At 47.4% G+C, this 15,219-nt stretch overlaps 1 protein-coding gene across 34 annotated transcripts in view; it reads right to left on the reverse strand.

Annotated features, from left to right (window-relative positions):
• The window catches only part of TCF7L2 (transcription factor 7 like 2), a 196,685-nt gene that overhangs the window by 156,883 nt on the left and 24,583 nt on the right, over window positions 1-15,219 (reverse strand). The window lies entirely within an intron of this gene.

Raw genomic sequence — 15,219 nt, forward strand, 5'->3', positions numbered from 1 at the left:
AGGCCCACGTGCAGCAATGAAGACCCAACATAGCCAATAAATAAATCGATAAATAATTTTAAAAATAATAATTATTATTAATAAATAAATAAATAGGTCCAGAAGGATGGTTTGTACAACCAGAAAGTGACTAAGCGTGAACAGAACTTGGGCCAGGGCTATGCCCACAACCAAGGACACCTCCCCTCCCTTCATTGCCCACCCCACGCTCCACATCTTCTAGAATAAATCAGGAATAGCATCAAAATATCCCTCCCCACTCCTTTTTCTTTTAACTGTCAAGGCAACTGGTTAACCAACTCCTCCTCTTGGGGGCCGCAATATACCGGAAACAGGACAATCACCCGTGGGGAAGCAGGCCAGGAATGATTAGCTTACAATCCTGGGTCGCTAATAAAATTGCTCAGCGGAAGACCAGAACTCTACAAGCGTTCATGAGGTAAGGGACTGGGTCTCAATATAACACCCAGCTTCAGGGGAAAAGAAGCCAGTATGGAATCTTTCTGAGCTTGACCCCGGGTCTGAGAAGGCAACCCCTAGAGGCAGGACAGAGCGGATGAGACCAGGAGACACTCTGAAGGTGCAATCACTCGATGGGCTGGTCCCCTCTGGTCCCTGGCCTCTTCCCTCGTGGGGAGGGGTGTCAACCCTTTCCTGGAAGGCAGCAACTCCACAACTTCCTTCCCAGTGAAGCCCACGGGCCTCTTGCTCCTTTTCAGCCTCTGGGGGACGGCCAGGTGACTATCACCCAATGGCATGATGCCATCATCTCCTCAACGATCTCACAATGAACCCCTCAGGCCTGGTACCTCTCAGCTTTCATCCCATTACCCTCTGAATGAACAAAACATCTCTCCCATCCTCCCTTCATGTTACTTAAAGTTTCAAAACAAAATATCACAACTCAAATCAAGACAAAGCACAATGTCTCCAACTGCTTTTTCAAATGCTGATGGACCTGTGGTCTGTCTAAACCAACCTACCCCCGTCAGACTGACGTCTGCTCCAAGTTGAGAGATGCTCTACCAGCCGTAGACAATTCTCAAAGACCTCTAGTTGCCGAGGCTACGTCACCCCAATAGTGGAAGGTAGGGAGGAAATTACCCAATTGACCATTTATTGTAATAACTACAAAGCCCATAGCAAACATGCTTCAAGATCTCTTAAGAAACCCATTGCTTCGTTATTTCTTGAGGAGAAGGATGCCTGAGCAAGAGTCTTGCTAACCTCCTTGGAACCACTTGGAATTCAGCTCAGCTCCTCTCCACCACCCTCATCGCTACGCACAACCACAGCAGAGCGGGAAACCTCACCTCTTCTGTTTTATCTTTCCCCAAACTAAATTCTAACCTCCGAGGAACACAGGGTCTCCCTGATGTCTCAGAAAACAGAAGGCCCTTGGAAAGTGCCCCAAATCTGCAGAAGTTTCCCCCTAGAGCCCTGGGCTCTAGCCGTAGCTCAGCCACTAAGGGGCTTTGACCTTCACCTCCCTTTCAGATCCCTGATCTGAAAACGAGGAGGTGAATGAAACAGTCTCTCTGGCCCCTTTCAGCTAGAAGGCCCTAAGTTGGCATACTACACACACCGCATCAGCCTGCTGGCTTCACATGTGCTAAGTGCCGGCCACAAAGTCTTGTGCCCCACAGAAGCCAGCCGAGGAAGGAGAGGTGGGCAGTCGTGGCCTCTGGCCTTCCTAGATAAGGATCACTGGTGAGCATTCCAGCCTCCGCCAAGGGCCTCAGCAAGGCTTTTCCTAACTGGTTCTGCGGCCATCACTCAGCGCTCAGGAAGCCCTGGTCTTGGCGGTGGTCGACAGCGAGAACAACCTTCTGGATTCTGGGGTGTCTCCCAGGCCCGGCTCTCTCCGTTGAGCTGCCTGCTTTGGCACGTGGACCACCACACTGCCCCTTTTCTGGCTTTTAGGCAAAAACCAATTTAGCATCACTTTGGATATCACTGAAAGCAGTCTTTTCTTGGTGCCCTAAAAGATACCTTTCGACAGGGAGCACAAATCATTTTGGTTACCATAGCCAAGAGGGTCACCATCCTTCTCCCCAAATGTCTTTTTTTTCCAATGCACAGAATTCTTTTATTTGTTCATTCCCTCCCTGGGGGAAAACAGAGCTCTAAGGGCTCCGGGGTCTGGCCAGGGTCCTAACTAGGCTGCACCTCCTACTGGCCTGTTTCCTCACCTGTAAAATGGGACTCTGTCCATGACCACCTACCTCGCAGGATTGCGATACGGTATAAACGAGATTAATAAAGTCCTTAGCCCCGCGCTGGACACAAAGTTCCCAATAAATGTTGACCATTATTATTTCTTCTTGAATATAATTTATTAAATTAGAAAAGAAAAGAATCAGCTCCCAGAGGCTCAAAGCTACATGCCTACAGTCACTGGATACTTGGGGTAAAGATTCAACAGCTCATTTACTCGCGATTATTTCTGGAGCCCCCAGACAATGAGGAGAGAGCAAAGAACTGACTTCCTATCCCCGTGGAGCGAACGTCCAGGTGGGGAAGGGAAGAGCCGGGTAGAGGAAGATGCCAGGGTGTGAGGATCAACGCACGGAAGGAAACCAAGGGGCAGGCCTGAGGGAGGTGAGGACCCCTGAGGAGGAGGTTTCAGAGAGGGGAGCTCTGTGGGAGCGGCATTTAAGCCAATTTCACCAAAACACCAGGCAGCGGTAGGCTGAAGGAGAAAACGATCTGAACCACACAACAGCCTGGGTGAAAGGTCCTCCTAGATCAGTCCCTCCCTCTGAGCTCCCCGGCATGTGGTGACATGCGCAAGGCCACCCCCATACTTAGTAAAATCCAGCGCAGGCCAGGGTCTCTCCATCCCTAATCAGTCCCGCCCCATGCAGGGAACGACAGCCTTTAGGAGAGAGGGGCGGTCGCTCCGTACCCAGGGCTGAGACAGAAAGACCACCACGAAACAACAAAGTCCAGCCACTGTCAGGGAACCAAGGAATCTCTCAGCAACTATCTCTGTGGGTAATCGTGTGCTTCAGCTCGAATATAATTACATCCAAAATGTACAGAGGTTAGGAGATTCTCCCCCCACCCCCCTCGCCCATCCCAGCCACAGGTCACCTCTCACAAGTTCCTCCCGTTTACCTGCCCAAGTCCCAGGTTCCCATTTACAGCCATGGAGCCTCATAAGAGAGTGCTGGGATCTTTGTAGATTCTTTCTAGTCTGCACGACCAACCCCATCTCTGCCTTTTCATCTCACCCATGGGAGAAAGGAGAGAAAGAGGCAACAGCAACTTGTGAAAATCAGGTCGAAACTCCAGTAGCTAGAGACTCTGATTTAACTGATCCGGAGATGAGACTTTTATTTTCCAGAAGCTCCCAGGTGATTGTATTATGCAGCCAGGGTCAAAAACTCCTGGGTTACAGGAATGTAACTGATAGGTGTCCATCCAATTATAACAATGTGGGGGGAGGGAGTCTGGGGGGGACTTAACATGACCAGTTTTTTTAATAGACAATCTCTATACTGTCTCTGGCAAAGTCACATGTTGCCATCTTGCCCAACACAACTGGCACACCACAGAACCCAAGGCTTTAGAAGTTTGGTTGTTCCTCAAAAAGTTAAACATAGAGTTATTATAAGATTCAGCAATCCCACTCTTAGGTACATACCCAGGAGAAATGAAAACATATGTCCGTACAAAAACCTATGAATGGATACAGAAAACGTGGTGTGTGTATATATACATATATATATATATATATCCATACAGTGGAATATTATTTGGCCCCCAAAAAAAGGGATGGAGAACTGACACGTGCGAAAACACGGAGGAACCCTGAAAACACTTTGCTTAACTAAGCAAAAGAAGCCGGACGCAAAAAGTCATATATTTTGCGATTCCATGTATAGGAAATGCCAAGCATGGGCAAATCCACAGGGATCACCAGGGCCCGGGGGAGGGGAAATGGGGATTGAGTGCTACTGGGTATGGGGTTTCTTGTTGGGTGTGATGAATCGTTCTGGAACGAGATGGTGTAGATGGTGACACAACTATATGCCCCAAATCACTAAATTGTGCACTTGAAGTAAGAGAATTATCTGGATTATAAGTACCTCAGGAGAGCTACCGGCCCAGTGCAGGGCGGGGAAAGGAGGCAGCCCACAGCAAAAAGCATCTTTACAAGCAGGTTATTACCAAAGACACATTCCCAGGTCCTGCCTTCCAAGATTCTGATCAGTAGATGGGGTAGGGAGAGGACACTCGAGGTAAGAGTTCCCTGATCAGGAAAGCCTGAAGCATAATGGCCTAACACTTCATTCCAGAATCTCAGAGGAGGATCAATGCGGTCGATTACTCTTCAGGAGAGGCCTCAAGGGGCCAGAACAGAGCCTGAAGTCTTCCTCAAGATGCTCCCATCCCGCGTCCTAGGACTCCCTCTCCCCCCAGGAGCTCAAAGCCCTTGGCAAAGACAATGCAAGCTTAGCGCCCCACAGCATCTAGCTCAGGAGGCCTCGCTGGGCAGCCCGCACTTCTTTTGATTCCAGAAATGTTAGCCCAGCGCCCAGGCGATTGGCAGTGAGCTGGAACTCGAACCCAGGAATCCCGACGCCCACGCGTTCTCACCTCCAGCTCCCACAAAGGTCTCTTTGTTGGGTCTGGGTGTCTCCCGGAGGGCACGTTTCCTTCCAGGGCTGGGGAGAGGAGGCGAGGGCGGTGTGTAGAATGGAGTCTATGCCGCCGCCGACGTACATTTTCTGCTCTCCATGTTGCCCAATCCCACCACCAGAGGGGATGGATGGGCAGCGCTTTCCTGGGCTTGGCATGGGGCGTCCTGGAGGGAGTCAGGTTCCGCCCCTCCCCAGGCCTCGCTGCTCTGAATGCAAGGCCTCCAAGGCCGGACAGGCCGCCCACACCCTGCCAGCGCAACAAGGCTCAAACGAACAACGGCACTGTTGTTCAGACACGCTCTTTAGCCAGTGAGGTTACCCTCTAGAAATACTTCTAAATAAACACATAGGCCAGCCCATCCTGAGGTCTACACGCTGCCCAGCTTTCGGCACAATGCTTGCCTCCGTGGCCTTTCATCTTCCCCGTGGCCCTGGCAACCACCTCTGTCCTCCTTCCTGTCCGAGGTGAGGTTTCCTTGGGAACCAGAGGCAGAATCCACAGGCTCCCTAGCCTGAGGCCGGGTGATCACAGCAAGCCAGAGTTCTTCTTCCAACACCCCTGGCCGCCTTCGCCAGGGAGATCTCTGCTTCAGACGTGATGCTGCCCTGGCTGGGTGATCGGGACGATCCCAAAGAGAGATCCCCGTCCCTGCTGTGGGGTCGTACCCTGACCCCTCTTGGCAATGGGAGAGACTCACCCTGTGGCTTTCCCTACCCTGGGGGAGGGGTTCCCTGCTTTCGGAACCACTCAGGAGCCTGGGCTACATCTTCACACTGTATACAGGTACCCCACTAATAAGATCTCTGCAGCATCCCCACTTCCCAGAAAGGGAAACCGAGGTCCCAAAGGTACTGAGAGAAGCCAGGGGGCCACAGCCCTGGGCCCCCCAACTTGGCATGTACCCCAGCTGGCAAGGAGGGGTCCAGTACCTGAGGGTTCCTGAGGAAGGCCACAATGCTCACCCTGAGGGGAACTGCACGAAGGTGAGAGGCAGCTCTGAGCTATAAAAATACAGGATTCAGACTCTGACCAAAAGACACAGAATGGTCTCAAATTTAAATGCCTGCCTAACACCACTTTTCCCCCAGAGGGCTTCCATCAAACTTTGTCCCTTTTGGTGCTTCGAACTACCCACTGGGGTGGGTAAGGAAACATTATTCCCATTTTAAAGGTGAGAAACACACTTGGAAATGTGAAAGAACTGTAAGCACCTGTCAAGTTAATTCTTAACATCCTTTTACGTCGTGAGATTGTGCATCTGCCCCCAAATTCAAGGGATTCGGATGTATGGCCGGGGGAAGGGTGGGAGGGATATAAATTTGAGTTACCCTGGGGATCTGCAGGACAACCACTAATCCAGTCCCCATTGCTGTGTGTCTCACTCCATGGAGAAATAACTACCTGTGAGGCCTGAAAGGCAGGCAGTTGCCTTTATTTAACAGTAATGGAAACACACTACCAGGAATAACGATTCCTGCATCATGCCAACCTGAACTTTCATTTCACTGTACGAGCTGCTGGGCATCAAAGCCAACAAATTCGCAGAAATGCTCGGGGAAGAAAGGAGGGGGAATAGAAGAAAGCCCAGCCTTCTGCCCACCACCATCCCCCCACCCTATCCATTAGAAAACATATTTCTAAATAAATCATGAGAAAGCCCAAGCTACAAAATATTCCACAGTGCTAGGTGCGCCGAAACCCCCAAAACATCACCGCAAAAAAAAAAGTGTTTAGACCTCAATCTCACTGATTCATCTACCCCCACCTCGGTCCAAATCAGATGAAATGCTATCATGCTGCTGTTTTAAAACAGTGTCCGAGAAGGTAGAAAAGGTTACCCACAGCAAGCAAGGACTGCCATCCTCACCATAGCAACGCACCTATTTATAATATGGTCTACCTGCTTCAAAGGCTTGTACAAGACACTCAAGGCAAGTCTAGTGCTACATCCAAGCCGAAGAGGAGCCGGAAACTCTCGTGAGCATGTCAGTGAAACACTTCCAATTACATTACATGCCACAATTATTAGCATTGACTCTCCATTTTTTTTCTTTCTACTCAAGCAAAAGCAAAGGGGAAAATGAATTACGACAGTTTCTAGGACACGGTAGAAACCCAGCATGTGACTTTCCAAAGTGCTTTGGCTATTTCTTTCTAATGGTTAACCCCGACCCACACTTGAGGTTGCTGAATCCTCACCGGGGTCAGGCGCACACAGCCTGGTAAGGTACCCGCAGGTCCACAAGCAAGGCCTCGGCCATGCATACCAGATGCAGAAATTCCAGAACCCAGACTCAGATCTACAGTGGACCATGGAGGGAAAAAGAGGCTTTTGTTTTTAGAGGGAGATGTAGGCAACCACATCCAATTCGCCTCCAAGGCCCACATTAGAGCTTCCAGAGAGGAGCCCAACTATATTCCCAACAGCAGCCTCCCGTTTCCATGTCAAAGTAGCAAGCATACAGCATCAGGCAAGGCCCGGATTCAAACCCCAGTGCAGCCACTTACTAGCCATGTATTTTGGGGAAAGTCCCCTAACTTTCCTCAGTTTTCTCATCTGTAAAATGAGGATGATGCATAAAGTTGCTGTGAGCATTCAGTTTAAAAATATATGGAATGTTCTACAAACTGACACATAGCAAAAGTTCAACAAACAACATCTTTTCTTTTTGTTACTAATATTAAATTTCTTCTGGAGTGATGATTGCCGAGTAAACAAAGTCTCAGTTCCCGCACATGACAGTACCACAAGGATGCCTCAGAAATGTGAGTGTTCCCCTCCCTTAACACACACTCCAAGGGATAATGCCCACCCCATATCACAGCTGGAAAAACTGAGGCTAGACTCACACGTGTACCAGTGATAATGCAAACGTTCAAACCTGGGGGGCCAGAGGGAAGTTAAGAGAAATAGAAGGGTGAGTGACTTACAGGAACCACTAGTGGAAGGCAGACAGAGAGAGACCCACAGTTTTCATTCGGTCCAATGGAAGCATGACAAAAAGCATCCCTTGGACCAAAGTGAGTGACCCAGAAGATTGGGATTCACAGTTCCAGACACCCCACTCTGCTAAGTGCTTTCTTTTCCCAATAGACTGTACACTCCTATAGGGCAGGGACTATCTCATTGTATCCAGGCATCAGCAGAGCAGTGGACACATCGCAGACCCTAAATAAAGAATCTGTTTCTGCTGAATGCATTCGGGGGAGGGGGGAGCTTCAGCTTCTTGGGATCTCCCCTAAAATGTAGGCCTTTTTTTTTTTTTAAGCAAAATAAAAGCAAAAGATACAGTGTTATTTCACTTTGTTATCACAACAATCCTTTGAGGGATATTTTTATCATGCCTATTTTACAGACAGGGAAACTGAGGTTTAGGGAAGTTCTAGCTCAAGATCATACAACATCACAAAGCAGCAAAGTCGGGATTCAAGGTTGGTCTGTCTGACTCTAACATCAAGCTCTCCACCACTTCGTTATTCTCTGTATGTCTCTTGACGTATCATGTGTAGAATAGTCCTTAGCTACGAGCAGATGCCAGTAAGTATCTTTAAAATGGAAACGCAAAAGAAATGGGCAACTCAGGTTGTAGCTCCCAGGACTCACAAAACCCTAGATCAACCACAGCTGAGAGTGCTTCACCATTGCCTTGCACACTCACTGCAGACGTCCCGGAAGAAGAATTCAATGCACATTTTCACCCACCCATCTCTGCAAGAGAAGGCCCAGGAGCAACACCGGTGACATGAAATGGGCTGGATCTGGTCAGGTCCCGAGTATTCAATTATTCCAAACCAGGGATCCAGCATCACCAAAGAAAAGGGAGCGGGAGGTCAGGGCAGCACCCACCTGGGCGGAGTTCTCGAACATGACACCTTCTCCAAATCTTCCTGGGGAGGAGTGGAGGCCGCAAGGAAGGGAGGGACGCGGAAAATGCCCTAATGCGTCCTCTTAACCAGAGCCTGAGCGCTTCTCCACCAGAGAGAAACACAAGCGCAACAACGGTGACTTCTAAGTGCGCAGGCTGATTATAGCTTTACTTTCAAAAGAGCTTTGATTGATCTTTTTTGATAGACCTGAAATAAATTAAACTAGATTGACTCACTTGAGAATGGACTCTAATCCCTTAGTCAGATCCCGGAGAACTCAAACCAAACCAGCTGTTAATTTAGGCTTTATAAGATAAAGCATGAGAAATCCAAGCTGATGTACCCCAGAGCAAAGCTTACATCATCTCTGTAAGCAATCAACTTACTGCTTCTTTTAGGAACTAATCAGTTCTTGGGTAAGTGGGTACCAAGCCTGCACTCTCACAGCGAAACTAGCTCAAGGAAAGGAAGAAAGGCGAGAGAGGAAGAAAGGTCCCGAGAAACACTGACTGACTCACTCCTCGACAAGCTCAGAACCAGCCCAAGACATTTTCGTTTTGCTTTCTGCTAGTCATCCATCTCCGGCTCCAGAAACTGCAAGTGAAAGGAAGCTGTGGACACTCTTAATATTTCTTAAAAAAAAGAGGGGGTTGGGGGGGGAGGAACTGCAGAATTACCCAGAAAATATTCCCCACTACGTTTTTATCCTCTCATCTTTGAAGATCACACTGTCCCCTTTATCTTTGCTCCTGGGAGCCTTTGATTTGAATATAGGAACCCCAAGGCTTTCAAGTGGTGGCTACCCATGGCACTAATAGAGTTACACACACACACACACACACACACACACACACACACACACACACACAGAGCAGGCTTCTTCCCAAACTAAACTCTGCTCATAAACAGGCAGCCCTCCCAACTTTCACCAGGATTTTTGGAAAGGGATTCATTCCTCTATCCCCAGTGAAGATGGGCATTCACCTTGCCTGGACCTCACCCACAGTCTCACCCCAGGAGGCTCCACCACAGTGCCTTTCCTTCTGAAAAAAGCAAGGCTGCTAGCCTCTTGCTCCCAAACAATGATGTTTCATAGAACACTCTGTTTACTGAACATAAGGGGATCAAGCATTGAAATCCAATTTAAGGAATTATGGTGCCTTCGGACTGTTTTTCTTCAAGGATGAAAAAAGACAGGCATGTTGTTTCTGGAATTAAGCCAGAAGAAACTGATCCTTGTAGTAATACATGAAAAAAGAAAGAAATCAATGAATGTATGTGTTTATGTATGTGGCTGGAGGGAGAGGAATAACTAAAATGTAAGTTAGAAGCTGAGGAGCAAATGAATGTGACTCCTGCCATGGAAAGGTCCTGACGTTGCTTTCAAAGTCCAATTTTAATACCCATCTGACAAGGAGAATACAGTTCATCTCTCAATACTTCTCAGAAGCAGAAGCAATTTAACCAGAAAAGATGGCATGAAAATCAAGCACAACGACTGTCCACTCGCCTTCATTAGCAGCAAAACAAACCACGCACCCGAGGAAGGGTCAGAACCTGAAAGGACGACAAATATTCCGCTTTGAACAAAAGTAACCACTGCTGCTCCGTACTCGGCATTGGTCACTGTATGTATGTTTTCCTCTTTAATCCTCTGGGATCAGTTCTGTCCCCATTTTGCAGATAAAAGTGCTGTGGCAGGGCGGCTCCAGAACTCGCCATGGTCCCACATGCACTAAATGGGTGTGACTTGAGACGCCAGGTGTGTCTAACGTCAGTGCCAGAGCCCTCATCCATCACCCTAGAATGCCTCCTTTTTACAGCAAAAACGTTGAACTCCAGATAGTACAGCACTTTCACAGCTTCCCACCTCTGTGCGCATCCTATGGAGGCATTTCACAGACAAGCAAACTGAGGCCCAGAGAACAAAGCTCTCCACAAGCAGATAACTCAGAGGCAGACCTCCTGGACCCCTCATTCTAATTATGAAGCTTCATCCTCTCCCTTAATTTGTTCTTCCCCACTGCCATTCCCAAAGACAAAGTCCTCCCCAGAGGAAAATGCCTCATCTCTCCAAGGACTGCCCGGGGAAGGAGTTTTGTGATTGGAGTTAATTTGGGGAGAGGGGGGATAGAAAGGAGGCAAAACTATTAAATGAAGTAAATGAAGACATTTCTGAGAGGTATGGCGTAAGTCATCACTTAGAGGGACGGACCAGCTGAAAAGGTAAGGCACTGCTCTGGATGAGAGCTACGCCACCAGCCAGGATGCTACAAATGACAGCGGAAGAGGGCAGGGAAATGGAGGCGCCTTCTGCAGCCCAAGGCCACTGACCGGCTACAGAGGTCTGGCCAAGGCCAACAAAAATACCATACCTTTCTGATGAACAATGACTGCTAAACACAAGTCCTTTTTTTTTTTCCAAGGGAGGTGGGAGGGTGGGAGAGCGTAAACACACTCTTCTGTTGTTTTACGCGTCCCAAAGCCAAACAGAGGGGCGTGAGGATTTAAAAAGAAAAAAAAAAGTCCATTGACTGTTTTCTGACTTCTCATATTTCACTCTCTTTTCCTTTTGGCCTCTGAAAAAGCTAAAGAGAGCCATAAAAACGGACAAACCGCCCAGCCCTGTGCGTGAATTCGGCCTTCTGCAAACGAGGGAGGTTTGAACCGGACCTTCTGGAGCCAGGAGGTGTTAAAGAAACAGTGACTGCTGTCAAGTCGATTGGGAGAATAGATGTCATTTCTTAACCTCCACTGAGAATAAATCACTCCGGACAAGCTCCTTACTGCATCGCTGTTATCCAAGCGGAAGTGTGAACAGGCCTGAGAACGCCGTCCACTCACTGATTTCTTGCCCAGGAGAACCTCCCAGGAAAGTTCCAGCGAGGGGACCTGTGTTGTGGGCACGGACTCAACTGCAGACATGCTGCCCCTCCCACCATGGGTGCTGGCACCCAGGGCCCCGGAGCAGTGAGCTTCTAATCACAGGTTCTGAAGGCCTCTTGTCCCCAGAAACCCACTAGGGCCACTTGTCTTTGAGACAAAGTGGAGGAGGACGGGGCTATTACACGCTTATTACAGATTCAGACAAACAATAACCTGACCACAGTGGCCCCAGGAAACTCCCTTATAAAGAAAGAAATAAGTGTTACTAGGTTCGCAAGCCAGGAGCCAGCCCTCTGCCTTTCAAGAACCAAAAGGGATGCCTTTTAAAATCTATTTTTTTAATGAAGTTCGAAGCAATAGAAATTAGACCAAAGAAGAGAGCAGACACTACAGCCAAAAGGCCACGAACCCCTGTCTTGCTGTCGCTAACTTCACGTCCATCAGAAGCTGAATAATTCCAAGTCCAGTCTCTCGATCCGTTTTTTGTCTGCCCTCCCCAGGGAGATAAATTATGTCACAACCCAGACTCTTCAAAAGGTATTCTGGCCTCCTGATTCGGCCCACTCGCTTACAGGAGAAATAACTCAGAACCAGATTCTTTTGGTGGGGGCGGGGGGGAGTAGAAAAAGCACAAAAAGGTATGCCACACAGTCCATCATCAACTTGTCAACTTGGCAAGAGTGTAACAACAGTGTTGTCAGGGTGACCAACTGTCCCCATTTGCCTGGGGCCGATGGGTTTCCTCAGACACCCGATTGGTAACAGTAACACCACCATTAAACCTTTCTCATGGACCAGGCACTGGGCTAAACCCTCTCACAGGATCTCACAAAGACCCACACAGGAGGCAAGTCCTCTTATGAAACCCATTTTCCACAGATGAGAAAACGGAGGCACAGAGCCATTAAGCCATTGGCCCAATTTAAAGTTTTCAGCTTTACGTAAAAACAAAACCAAAAAAAAAGAAAGTGGTGGAAATCAAATACTGGGATAAAGAAAAGTTCATACTTTATGGGAAATTTTGACCTGGAAACTCGTTAATGAGGAAAAAAATATTTCCTGCCAAAGAAGATGAGAGGAAAGCAAGGGAATCACGGGAAATACAGAGAACAGGAAGATCAATCACAAGTTGGTCTAGATGTTTCCAAAATAGTCCTTAGAGACATTACATAACTAACACAGAAAGAGAGAGAAGAAACCCCAGGTGGGGAGCGTGTGACAGCAGAGGATCCAGGACGGGGACAATGGCTCTGCGGCCACTTGCCAGGGAACCCGGGCCCAGGCGCAGATCTCCAATCTCAATATTCCTTGGGAAGGCCAGCCTGGGACTCTCTCTCCTCAGACTCTCACGGGCCAGGAGCCCTAGTCCCTTTGGTCCCCAAGCAGCCAAGTTCACGAGCTGTGATGGCAACTGGAAACCACAAACCATGAACGGAACCAGAAGTCGGCCGAAAGATAAAGATCCACTCTCACGGAAAAAGCAACGATAGCAGAACCACGGAGGTCGAAATCAAAACCGTATCTGCTTTGCATGGGGCATGTGGTTTTGTGTGTGTGTATTTTCTACACGTCAGCTCATCCGCTCCCGACATGTGCAAGTCACTGTCGGGCTCCTTTAACTGCTTTGCAAAACCAGGGGCCTGGAGAGAAGCATTGTGGCCAAAAATTCCAATAAGGCCAGAGGAAAAAAACACCAAACAACTCTCAACTTATTATTATTAAAAAAAAAGAAAAACACAGTTGTGGAGGCAGAGGCATCCAATCCGGTCTACAACAACAACGAACTTGGTGCCTTCCCTACACTCTCCTAAAATGACAAAATCATGGCAGGAGGAGTGTGCTTGTGGGGAAATGATAAGTATATTCAGACTTACTTTCTGATGAAGATAAACTGGCAGATGTAACCCAACTGAAAAGCCATCAGAGCAAAACATAGTTGTTTCTTTTTTTTTTTTTTTTGGTTGCCCTTTTTTTTTGAGGCAGGGGTTCCCCTCTTCCAAGGAAAGAGGGTCTACCATGTGACTGAAGCCTTTTCCTCCAGAATTCAGGCCCTGAGTGCCAATTCTTCAGACAGAAATGGCTTCACACATCAGGTCTTCTGTGACATGTGTCAACTGCTTTCACTCACCATTGTGAAAATGTGACAAGTGACAAGTTTTTTAAGACAACACAAAACAAAATCGGGTACACAAAGCACGGTGGTGGCTTGGGAAACACCTCCTTGAGCCTGGGGACATTTTTCAACCTTCCTTTAAGTTCTCTTTCACGAAAAAAATGCCTGCCTACGTTGGGTCAGTGAGGTTTTTTTTTTTTAATTAACAGGAAAATTCTTGGCTTCTTCAGCCCTAACTAAGCACCTGAAGACCAGGAGGAGGAAAGAAGAGAGGTTTGCTTTTGGTTTTAAGGATAAGAACCAAATTCAGAACTTTGTGATTCCTGAAACATCTTCTGAATTGTCTTATAGATTTCATACATCAACTAATCCCTTATCTAGAACTTGATACCATAAGGAAGCTAATTATCGTTTAATTCTATAGAAAATAACTTACTTTAAGCTCAAGAGTTGATATTATCTCACTATTTCATTTTTGTATCATATTTTAAGTATTCCTAGGTCTTCTACTATCTATTTATATCTGAGGATCTAATCAAAAGGACAAAAATGCGTCTTTGCACACATGACTGCCAGATTTCAGCCCTGTTCCAAGACCAGAAAGGGACAAGTTAATCAAGAAAGCACCCCTCCTGGACCCTGAAAAGACTTACCCCTACCACAGATAGGCCATTCTACCCAGAAAGTGGATGCTTTCTTTTCCCTAAGAGTCTGTTTTCCAAAAACCCCCTTACTCACCGCCTGCCCAGTGCACATTGTCTATACCCCACCCCCAGGAGTATAAATCCTGAAAGCACTTTCGAGTCAAACCAGACAGAGCCCCAGTAAAGCTCACGGGACACAAGGGATGCTCCCTCTTTCAGTGCAAATTTCTTCCTTCAGATTCGGAAGCACATCTCAATGTTTCTTCCAAATTCATTTAGTTGCATTACTTGTTCTGAAATGATTGGGAGGTCTACCAACAGCCGGATCAACTTGAGGGCTTCGATGTGCTTGGTGGGTTTTGGTGGAGATGGTAGTTTAAATTATCTCAAATTCTACTGTTAAACTAGTCTAGAATATTCAGATTCTCGGAATTCAGTATTGAGCCATAATTGTAAAATCTTAACTTTTTATTATCATCCCTGGATTCTTTCCTCAACTGAGTTGGAGAAAGTCAGAAAGTAAAATTCTAATAAATTTGCCTCTGGGAGAAAAGATTTGCCTGGAAGGAACACTTAATGTATACCACCACCCCATACAATGAACTGTACCCCAATCAGAGAAAAAAGCTCCTAGGACTTTAACCTTCATTTACACCAGCACTCCCAATGGTTAGACTTACGGGCTGGGGGCAAGACTGTACAACCATGAATTTCTTGGCCGTCCACTGCCAAGCTCCTCACTCAGTCCTCCAGTCTTTCAAATGCTCCTTTGAACAAGCCTGGAGTCCAAGTCCAGTCCACTCCACAAAAGAAAAGCAACAAGAAAACCCCAAAACCAAAAGAGAAAAACCAAACAGTAACAACTCAATGGCAGGCTTTACCAGCTCCTCCCAAAACAAAAGGAAACTAGAGTCTTCTAAGACCATCCTGGACCAAACCAAGACTATAGAAATGGGGGGTGGGGGGAGTAAAACCAGAAATTTTTAGATGAAAATCATAAAATTCCCAGGAATGCAAACTACTGGATGAATCTAGAATACAAGGTCCACATAGATCCTA

The sequence above is a fragment of the Tursiops truncatus genome, chromosome 16 (genome assembly GCF_011762595.2).
Source record: "Tursiops truncatus isolate mTurTru1 chromosome 16, mTurTru1.mat.Y, whole genome shotgun sequence".
In the NCBI taxonomy this organism is placed as follows: domain Eukaryota; kingdom Metazoa; phylum Chordata; class Mammalia; order Artiodactyla; family Delphinidae; genus Tursiops; species Tursiops truncatus.